Genomic DNA, 9853 nt, shown 5'->3' with positions numbered 1-9853 from the left:
GGCCTCAAGTCCTTGTTTAGCACTCCTCAATCTTCACGTATGTCAGCTCTGCTACCGGCAGCTCCTGCTTCAGCTTCGGCTGTAGCTGTAGCTGTAGCAGCTTCTGGCTCCAACGGAAGCTGTTTTTAACCATCCGGCTTCTGCGGGGGTGTAAGGTACGCCGGGAAAGTGCAGGTTCTTTCGATCTGCTTAAGCAAGGGAAGCAAGGTGAAGGGGCCGACAAGCTTACTCCAATCCAACATACAAACAGCATTCAGTTAGTTCAGGGGAAAAAGCCAAACTATTCAAGGCACTTGTTGACTAAGTGCTAAGGAGCCCATTTTTGGTTACCAACCCTCTGTGTGCTGGTTGTTGTTGGTCTTACACAGCCACAGTAGCTGCTAGCAAGATTGTTGCTACAGTATGTACCTTATGTTTCTCTTGCTTCTTGTATGTCGAATATTCTATTAAGTTCAGGATTTTTTTTTTACAAAGTCTTGAAAGTCTGAGAATTTATCAAATATCCATTTTTTTTTTCATTCAAGATAATACTTAAATTTGCAGGGTATGATATTTTCAGCCAGAGCCTCAGGTCTTTTGCTCTTTGACATATTGTGTTCCAAGACCTGTGGCCCTTTAATGTCTCTGCTGCTAGGTTCTGTGTAATTCTAATTGTGGCACCATCATATTTAAATTGTTTTAATCTTGATGCTTTTAATATTTTATCCTTGAGCTGGGGGTTCTGGAATTTGACTATGATATTCCTATGAGTTTTTCTCACAGGATCTCTTTTAAGTGGTGTGCAAAGGATTTTTTCCTATTTCTACTTCCCTGCCTTGTTCAAATGCTTCAGGACAATTTTCCTTAATTATTTCTTGTATTATTGTATCAAGATTCCTTTTTTGATCATAACTTTCAGTTACTCTGATTATTTTAATATTTTCTCTTCTTCATCTATTCTCCAAATCTGTTGCTTTTCTTATAAGATGTTTCACTTTCTCTTCTGTTTTTTCATTATTCATGTTCTGTTTAATTATTTCTTGATCTCTTATAATTTCACTGGCTTCACTTTGCCAATTTTAATTTTCAAGATGTTGTTTTCCTCCTTGAGCTTCTGGATCTTCTTTTCTAATTGGTTGACTTTCCTTTCATCACCTTCTTGTTTTCTTGGATTATTTTTATTTTAGTTTTTCGTTTTTCCTCCATTTCTGTCATTTGATTTTTAAAGTCTTTTTTAAGATCTTCTATAAATTCTTTTTGGGCAGGTGACCATTTGACATCACTCTTTGGAGATTTCTTTGCTTCAATATCCTCCTCTGAAGATGAACCCCAGTCATCTCTATTCCTGTAATAAGTTTCTATGGTTTGTTTTTTCTCCTTTACCTGTGCATTTTTTTGTGGTAATAGCTTGATTTTTGTAATCACCTCTAGCCCTGGGGCATGGGAAGTGATGGCTCTTACTCTTCAGTTCTCCCCTCTAGCCTGGAGCCAAAGTCAGACCTTCAACCTCCTGTAAGTGCCCACAGCCAGGGGTTTTCTGCATCACTGCTTCTGCACTCACTGGGACTGTGCTGGTTCCTTCTGGCCCCCACTGCTTTTTGTAGTGCAATTGGGTCTGGCATTCCTCATCAGTAGAGGTTCCCTAAATCTTCCTGGGCTTAAACGCCCAGCTCCCCTCACTATCCCTGGATTAAAAGTTCCTAGGGCTGGGACAGAGGTAGCTTCTCAAACCAACTAACCCCAAGGCTTGCCCTAGTTGTTTAAGTGACTTGCTGCTTGTTGTTAAAATGGGACCTAGCTTGGAGGTGTTTACGCCTTGCAGGGACCAAACCTGGTCCTGGGATTTTTCTTCAGATCATCTCAAACTGTCCCAGGAAGATCCCGATTGTGCCCCTATTCTTCTTTGTCTCCACCCACACTTTGTTCGCCCTAAGGTGCTATTTTAACTCTTTTATGGGGGGAAATCTTGAGAGCTTGGAATTTTCTGACCTACTCTGCCATCTTCCCAAAATCTTTTTTGAGCTCTTCCATGGCCTGGGACCAATTCATATTTTTTTTGGAGGTTTTAGATACAGGAGCTTTGACTTTGTTGTCTTCTTCTGGGTGTGTGTTTTGATCTTCCTTGTCACCGAAGTAAGTTTCTATAGTCAGTTTTTTTCCCATTGTTTGCTGATTTTCCCAGCTTATTACTTGACTTTTTAACTCTTTGTTAAGGCAGGGCTCTGCTTCCAGGGTGGAGGGTGCACTGTCCCCACCTCCAGGGGTTTTGTGCAGCTGTTTTCAGAGATACTTCTAGGGATCTGTGAGTTTTCAGTTCTTCCAAGGTGGTATGATCTAAGGAGAGGTGTTTACTACTCTTCTGGCCTGTGCTCTGGTCTGTAACTGACTACAAGCACTCTTTTCTGCCCTGGAACTGTGAGGAGGGTCCCCGCTCCACTGCTGCCACAAGTTCTGCTATGCTAATGCTCCTCCTTGCCCTGGGACTGCCACCCAGTACTGTGACCTGGATCTAAGTATGGGTGAAGCAACAGAGCCCTGCTTCAGTGCTAGCAAAGAGAGCCTTGTAATCTCCTTCTGACCAGCTGTTTGACCCCCTTACCATCCAGGCGCTGAGAGCTCTGGAAGCAGCTGCTGCAGCTGCTGATTCAGTCGTTCCCAAGGCCTGCTTCCAGGTTTTCTGGGTCCTGTGCTGGACTGTGGGCCTTTCTCACACTCTTGTGCAAGAGGGCTTTCCTCTTGACCTTCCAGGTTGTCTTAGGCTGGAAATTTGTTTCACTCTGTCTTTTTGTGGGTTCTGCTGCTCTAGAATTTGTTTACAGTCATTTTTAAAGGTATTTGAAGGGGTTTGGGGAAGAGCTCAGGAGAGTCCTTGCCTTTACTCTGCCATCTTGGTCCCACCCCTTGGACTGTGCATTTTACTGGACAGTATGGGCAGAGCTTCAGCTTTAGTTCCAGGAGGAAGGGAGGCAGAGACTGAATTTCCTCAGTGCCAATTAACTCCACCAGACTTCTCTAAGAGCTTGAGGGCATTTTGCATGCTCTTGGTACTCTCTAGTCTAGACTAGGGGCATGATGGGAACTGAAAGAGATTTTCTCACCCCCAATCCTGGATGGAAAGATGGTTGCTGAAGTAAATAAAGCAGAGATATGGGGTATCTCTAAGTGCTGTCAACCTGAGAGTTTGGTTAAAGGAGGCAAACAGACTAGGTGAAATAAAAATTAGTATAGATTTATTTCCTTAAAAGCTAACTTGTACATGATCATGGAATCAGAAGCAAGCTTCCGATTAACTTGAACAAGAGAGAGAGAAGGTCTAAGTAACAATTTCAGCAGCAGTTTATGATCTCCATAACAAAGAAAGGAAGTTCTCAGGTAAACAAATCAATTGACCAGGTAGAGTCACTTGGAGATACAAATGTCTCTAGCCCACAGCTCTGGCTGCCAAACTTTGGGTCACCACAGACAATAAAGATACTCCTGGTCTTTGAAGTTGCTGAGGCAGGAAAGGGGGAGTTTTAGAAAAGAGCAAAAGCAGTTTGGATTATTGGGGTTCAAATAATCTGAAAGGTTTGACATTTCCTCCTTTTGGTCAAAGATGAGCGGACGCAACACCTGTTAGACCAAGAGAGGTATAACTTTTCTTCAGGGAATGGGAAAGGAAGTTCTAAAAATTCTTCCTTTGCTGACCAGGGAGACAAGCTAATCTCTGTGTCTGGAGTGAGCCCCTCAGACAGAGGGAAAACAACCATGGACAGTATTATTTTGTTAACTTAGGTGGTGGAACATCTGTGGGTCAAAGTCAGCCGTAGTTGGACTCTTAGCAACAGGAGAAAACAATAATGCAATTGTCCCTTTGAGATTCAAAAGTCTCTTCCCATATAGCTGTCTGGCAGGGGGCATCATCAGTGAAGTCCTCTGGTCCTTGGCATTTGCTCCAGCCATCTCTCCAGCTTAGCATCTCAGTATTTTCTTTTTTTTCTTTTCTTTTTGTAGGAACCAGCTTTCTTTCCATTCTCCTACGAAAGTTACCTTAGCATAGTTTTAAGTTATAGTTTCTAATTCTAATACCCTGATCATTTTTATAAATTCAAAATTAGGAACTTTGACCAATTGTCATGTTTAAGAAATTCACATCAGAACTCAGTTTCTTATACTTTACATTAACCCATTATTAATTTTCCCACAATGAGGGTAAGATTTCATTATGAAATTAAAAACAGGCTCCAGTACATACATAAATACATTAAGTAACCAATTTTTAACACAGTACATATGAAATCTTAACCTTTTAGTTATGCCATGTTTCTTTGATGGCATTTACAAAATAAACCACAATCCATTCTTCTTTTAACATTATTAATTGTAACAAAGCTTTAGACGGGCATGATATTAACAAAATAATATTCTCACAAGTCCTTAACCTAATTGTCTTCATGCCATTACCAAGAATTAAAGGACCTTAACTTATATAGGAACACTAGTTCCAGTCCTATGGTAACCTAGGATGTTCCATAATCAATTATTTTAATAAATTTGTTCTTGCATTGCTTAAGGAACATCCTTAAGTCTAGGTTTAAATAACTTGCATGTATTTCAAAAATTGGACCATATAAATATGATAGGTAAAATGTTTCTGATTTAATTCCAGCAATTAATTGCACAATTTGTATTAGTACCCAATTGTTCTTATATCACTTCGAAACATTTAAGAACCTTATTGCACATAGATACAAAGTAACTTTAAATCCCAGCCTTAGTCTACGGGATAATGATTCAACCTTACATTTGTATCTTTATTTCACAGACTTCTTTTTCCTTTGTCCAAATTATTCCCATTAATATCTAGAAACAATATTATCTTTCATATATGACTATACAAGAGTACCAATTTACCCAATCATTTGATTATTCCCAGATAATTCTGTTTTCCATTTTTGAAACTTCAGAAAATTTCAGTTTATATCTCATCTGCTCTTTCTATCCTTACCTAAGTCTTGTACCTGGTACAAGAATCTTTTAAAATGTGAAGGTTCAGCCATAAACTGGACTCATCTACCTTTTAAAATTATCAGGCAGATACTTTAATAAAGGAGAAGTAATCCTGCTTTTACCATTATCTTATACAATTTTGTGCAAAAATCTAATTTTAAGATCTATTTACCAAAGCATAGTAAAATTTTGGAAGTCAGTCATGTACATCTGTATATAATTTCTTAGAGGAATCAATCTGATCCTGTTACTTTTCTCAGAATTTTGCTTTCCTATTGAGTTAGACATCTATCACATTACATCTTTGTCTTATTACTTGGCCTAATCATTTCCTCCCTTTGGAGGGTGTTATCTCTGTATTATTTTAATCTTTATTTGACCATGAACATAGGTTAAAATTGTAAGCTATTCATTACTGCATCCTATTATAATAACTCAGAGATATTCCAATATCCATCTATTACCTAATAGATTTAGCATTGTGCTTACAAAACTTCTTGATAATATAAATTTGCTATGAAAGAAAAGAGGGACAATGTCATATATCTTAACCAAAGGAAAGAACTTCCTTAGCTCTGTTTGATTCCAGGCATGAGTCATATCTGATAGCCAATCATATAGCCACTAGATGCTGAAAGCAGGGCTTAGGAGTAATTAGGTGGGGGAATTTTCCTTTTCCAGAAAGGAAATAGCAGAATTTGGGAAACAGAGTCAGGAAGATCCTACCTAGGCAGTGTTCAAGGTCGTCTTCAAAACTTTTTCCCAGGCACAGACACCCACCTTTAAAGTTCTCAGCCTGCGGTACATGCCATTCTACTATTGGCTTTATGATACCCATCCCTGTAATCAGAGTTTAAAACAATAGTAAATCGTAGTCTCATAAGGTCTTAAATAGCAAATAAATATCCTTCAGTCTGGACTGTCCCAAATTTCGTAGAGCTAATAATTATCAAATCGAGCTACATAACTTTTCTGTCTTCTAAAATATTACCTCAGATTCTCTCAACATAACAACTATGCAGGGGACAGGAAGGGCTTGGATGACTCCAATTTATCCCCAAACCTGCTTATCTGCCTTAAACAAAAGAGGTTCCTGACTTTGATCTCACTACATATCTTTGTTTCTCAACCCTTTTTTTTATTCTTCCCCAATTACACTCATTCTGGAGAAAAGAGACACTTCAGGGGTTGAATCTTTTACATACAATAAGTTCAAACGCTAATTTTAACTCTTGCTTAGGCCACTGAATGATAACAAATTCAGAGTAGGCCTCCTAAAAATTGCACAAGAGATCCCTTCTAAAAACTTCCATTTAAATAAAGACAAAACTTGGAAGTTATAATTTCTTAGGTTACAGCAATTGTCTGACTTCTTAACCTAAAACAATTCTAACAAAATTTAGACTATAGAAATCTGATAATGCCCTAAACATTATTAGGTGAATAAAATTTGAACTACCCATTTTCAGTCTAGGTAAATGCATTTCTAAACCAAATATGACAGTTTAAAATCATCAAATTTTCATCATATTCTTTAAAAGCATCCAATTCACATATATCAAAATCAGATTAAAATCACATAATGGTCTCAAATTTCACAATCTAAGAGAATTTTAGAAATACAATATAAGTTTTAGAAATACAGAAACAATAAATTTTAGATGACATTAATTGCATTTCCAGATTATCACATATGGAAAATTTTCAACTTATTACTTTTGGTATTTAAAACCACTTCAAAAGTTACCAATTACATTAAATTAGAGAGAGATAATAATAATGTTGTGTCTAACATATACCAGATGTTATGTTAAGCATTTTACAATCATCACATCATTTTGATCCCATAACAATCATCATTATTATTTTCCCTTTACAAATCAGGAAACAGGTCAAACAGAGATAAAATACAGTTTTGTAACTGGGACAGAGAAATATGAAGTTTACCTTGATCAGAGAGCAGAGGTGGTTTCTTAGTGAAGACAATTTTTGGAGGCAGAGCTTAGGAAATGCTAACCACAGGCCTAGTCCATCTACCTTTCCCTTCCTCCACAACTGAAGAATTTACTAGCCTGGGGCAGTCTGCAGTTGCTGGGGACCGAGTGGGTGAAATGTATAGGACCTGGGTGACATTTTCAAGCTTTGCCAAAAGGATGGGCTACAAAGTGCCCAAGGGGCACAAAGCCATCACCAGTCTGTGAATTTCTGAGCCTCCCCTCCTTTTGCCAGGTTGGGAAGGGTGATTTAAATTTTCCCTACAATTTTACCTGGGGATGAGAGGAATTACAAAAACCCTTATGGATATTAAAAATTCCCACATTGAAACATCCTCTTAACTCTGGGGAGGGAGTGGGCAATGCTAAGTGATCAGGATTAGAAGCAGGGTGTTTTAGCACCAGTGAGAGTTCCTGGAGTGATCTATGGTCTCAGGAGTTCTCTCTCCCAAAATTCCAACTAATCAGTTTCCAAACTTTTTAATGATTAAATCCCAGAATCTGCCAAAAAGTTTTAGCCCTATTTCCATTGTAATTCCGGTTGCCCAGATCAGAAACCACAAGGAAAAGAGTCTTTGTTTCCCTAGTTGCAGCCCCCCAAAATCTGTGGCTGCCTGCGTTTCAAACCCCACAAGGTCAATTCGTTTCACAGCATGCACACACACACACACATGCACACACACACACACACACACACACACTAACACACATACTGACAGACAAATTGACAATTTAACAGAATAAATACAGACTGAGCTCAGAATTTAACAACAGAAAGAGAATTAGAGGCTTTCATGAATTAGCTATTAGCACTCCTATGGTCTTTGGGGGAAGCCTTGGTGTTCCTGATTTTTCTGACTCTTCATAACCTACATCCAGAGTATAGCTGTCCTTCTCAGAAAGCCCTTGGGAAGGGGGGAAAGGGAGAGAGGGAGGAGGAATAGGACAGGTAAGAGATAGGCAAGGAGTAGGACAAGGTGCATTTTATCCTACCCTGAATCAGAGCCTTTAAGGGAAAGGAGGCAGGAATAGGGCAGAAGGCAAAAACAGAGTCCTTAAGGGAAAGGGGAAGGGGGAGGTGCTGAAGCAGCTTTGCGAGCCTAAAGGAAAAGGGCTTCTGCCTTTTGTTCTCGCTCAGCCATCTCAGCATACCCAAGGTGCCCATCCCTGTCTAGATTCTTTGTTGGCCTTTAAACTTAATTTGGTTTTAAGATAAAGTAATTTCCACCGGTCCAAAAGAGCCCATTGTGGTCAACATAACCTGGGGCTATCTCTAGTTAACTGACACTAGTGCTGATTGACCCATAGCTAATTTTCCTAGATCGATCCTTATTTCCAGGAGATCTATGTGCGTTTTACCGCAGATCTGCGTTACCACAGATTTGATCCCTGCCCCCAGAGCTAGCTTAAAGGGAATTTCGGACATTGATCAAATTCGTGGGAGTCCTTTTTGGAAGCTGGGAATAGGGAGATCTTACCCAGACCCTGTCAAGGCCAAAATTCCAGGAAAAACGAATCCTGTGGCGCCTGAAGCATTGACAAGGCTGGGAAGCAGTTCTTCTATTATGTCAGTTCCAATCCGATGTCCACGGCACCATAACTGTCAATCTGAGAGTTTGGTTAAAGGAGGCAAACAGACTAGGTGAAATAAAAATTAGTATAGATTTATTTCCTTAAAAGCTAACTTGTACATTCTGATTAACTTGAACGAGAGAGAGAAGGTTTAAGTAACAATTCAGCAGCAGTTTGTGATCTCCATATCAAAGAAAGGAAGTTCTCAGGTAAACAAATCAATTGACCAGATAGAGTCACTTGGAGATGCAAATGTCTCTAGCCCACAGCTCTGGCTGCCAGACTTCAGGTCACCACAGACGATAGAGATACTCCTGGTCTTTGAAGTTGCTAAGGCAGGAAAGGGGGATTTTTAGAATAGAGCAAAAGCAGTTTGGATTATTGGGGTTCAAATAATCTGAAAAGTTTGACAGTGCACAGCAGGAGCAGCACCTGCTCCTCTGCAGGGAAGAGGCTGACTAGAAGCTCCAACAGAATAGAGAACCAGAGTATGACCACAGCTGGCGAAATCATCAGATGACAGTTGTTGGTCAACAGATATCCAGTAGAGGGCAGCATGGTAGAGAAAACAGCCCAGCAATTGACGGCAACAACTCCTAGTTCAGAAAGGGGATTTGGCTCAGTAGATGCTATCACCTCACTGGTAGACAGCAGCCAGTGCCCATGGGAGATGTGTCAAAGTGTGGAAGAGTGCTTGTCTTCCAGTTCTGTCTGGTTGTTAAAGAGAGTCACCAGCAAGGGCTTGTGAACTGTGGTTTTAAATACCCAGAGTGGCTTGACCTTCATGTAGCTTTCAAGCGTTCATGGTTCAGTGGAGCCCAGGTTACAGATAACCCTTGTGCAGAGGTAGATCCCAGAGTTCCAGAGATGGGTCTTCAAATGCCATCTGGTCCAACCCTTAACTGAGGGGAATCCCTACTTCAAACTATAAAGTGATCATCTAGCCTCAGCCTGAAGATCTCCAAGGCAGGGAAACTTTTTAAGGTAGCCCACCTCACTCAGGTTCCCCATCCCCGCACTACTGGACAGTTTTAGCTGCTAGGAAATTTTTTCCTAACTCAGATGCTTCATTTGGAAGCCCCCTTTGATGATACCTGCCCATCCCGTGTGACTCTTGCCCATGTTCTCTCATGTTTGCCTTGGGGTGGCAAACCCAACTTTCTGGAGGATTTTTCCTGACTCCTGAAGGACACTGTGGACAGTAGGACCTTGTGGCGATCCACTTGTTTTTCTCTCACTCTCATCTTGTGACCGGCCTGTCTTTTCTTCCTAGCCTACATTTCCTTGTTATCTTTTATACCTGTTCCCTGAAGTCCCTC

This window comes from Trichosurus vulpecula, chromosome 2 (genome assembly GCF_011100635.1).
Source record: "Trichosurus vulpecula isolate mTriVul1 chromosome 2, mTriVul1.pri, whole genome shotgun sequence".
Classification (NCBI taxonomy): Eukaryota; Metazoa; Chordata; class Mammalia; order Diprotodontia; family Phalangeridae; genus Trichosurus; species Trichosurus vulpecula.
Note: the sequence above shows the minus strand (reverse complement) of the source record.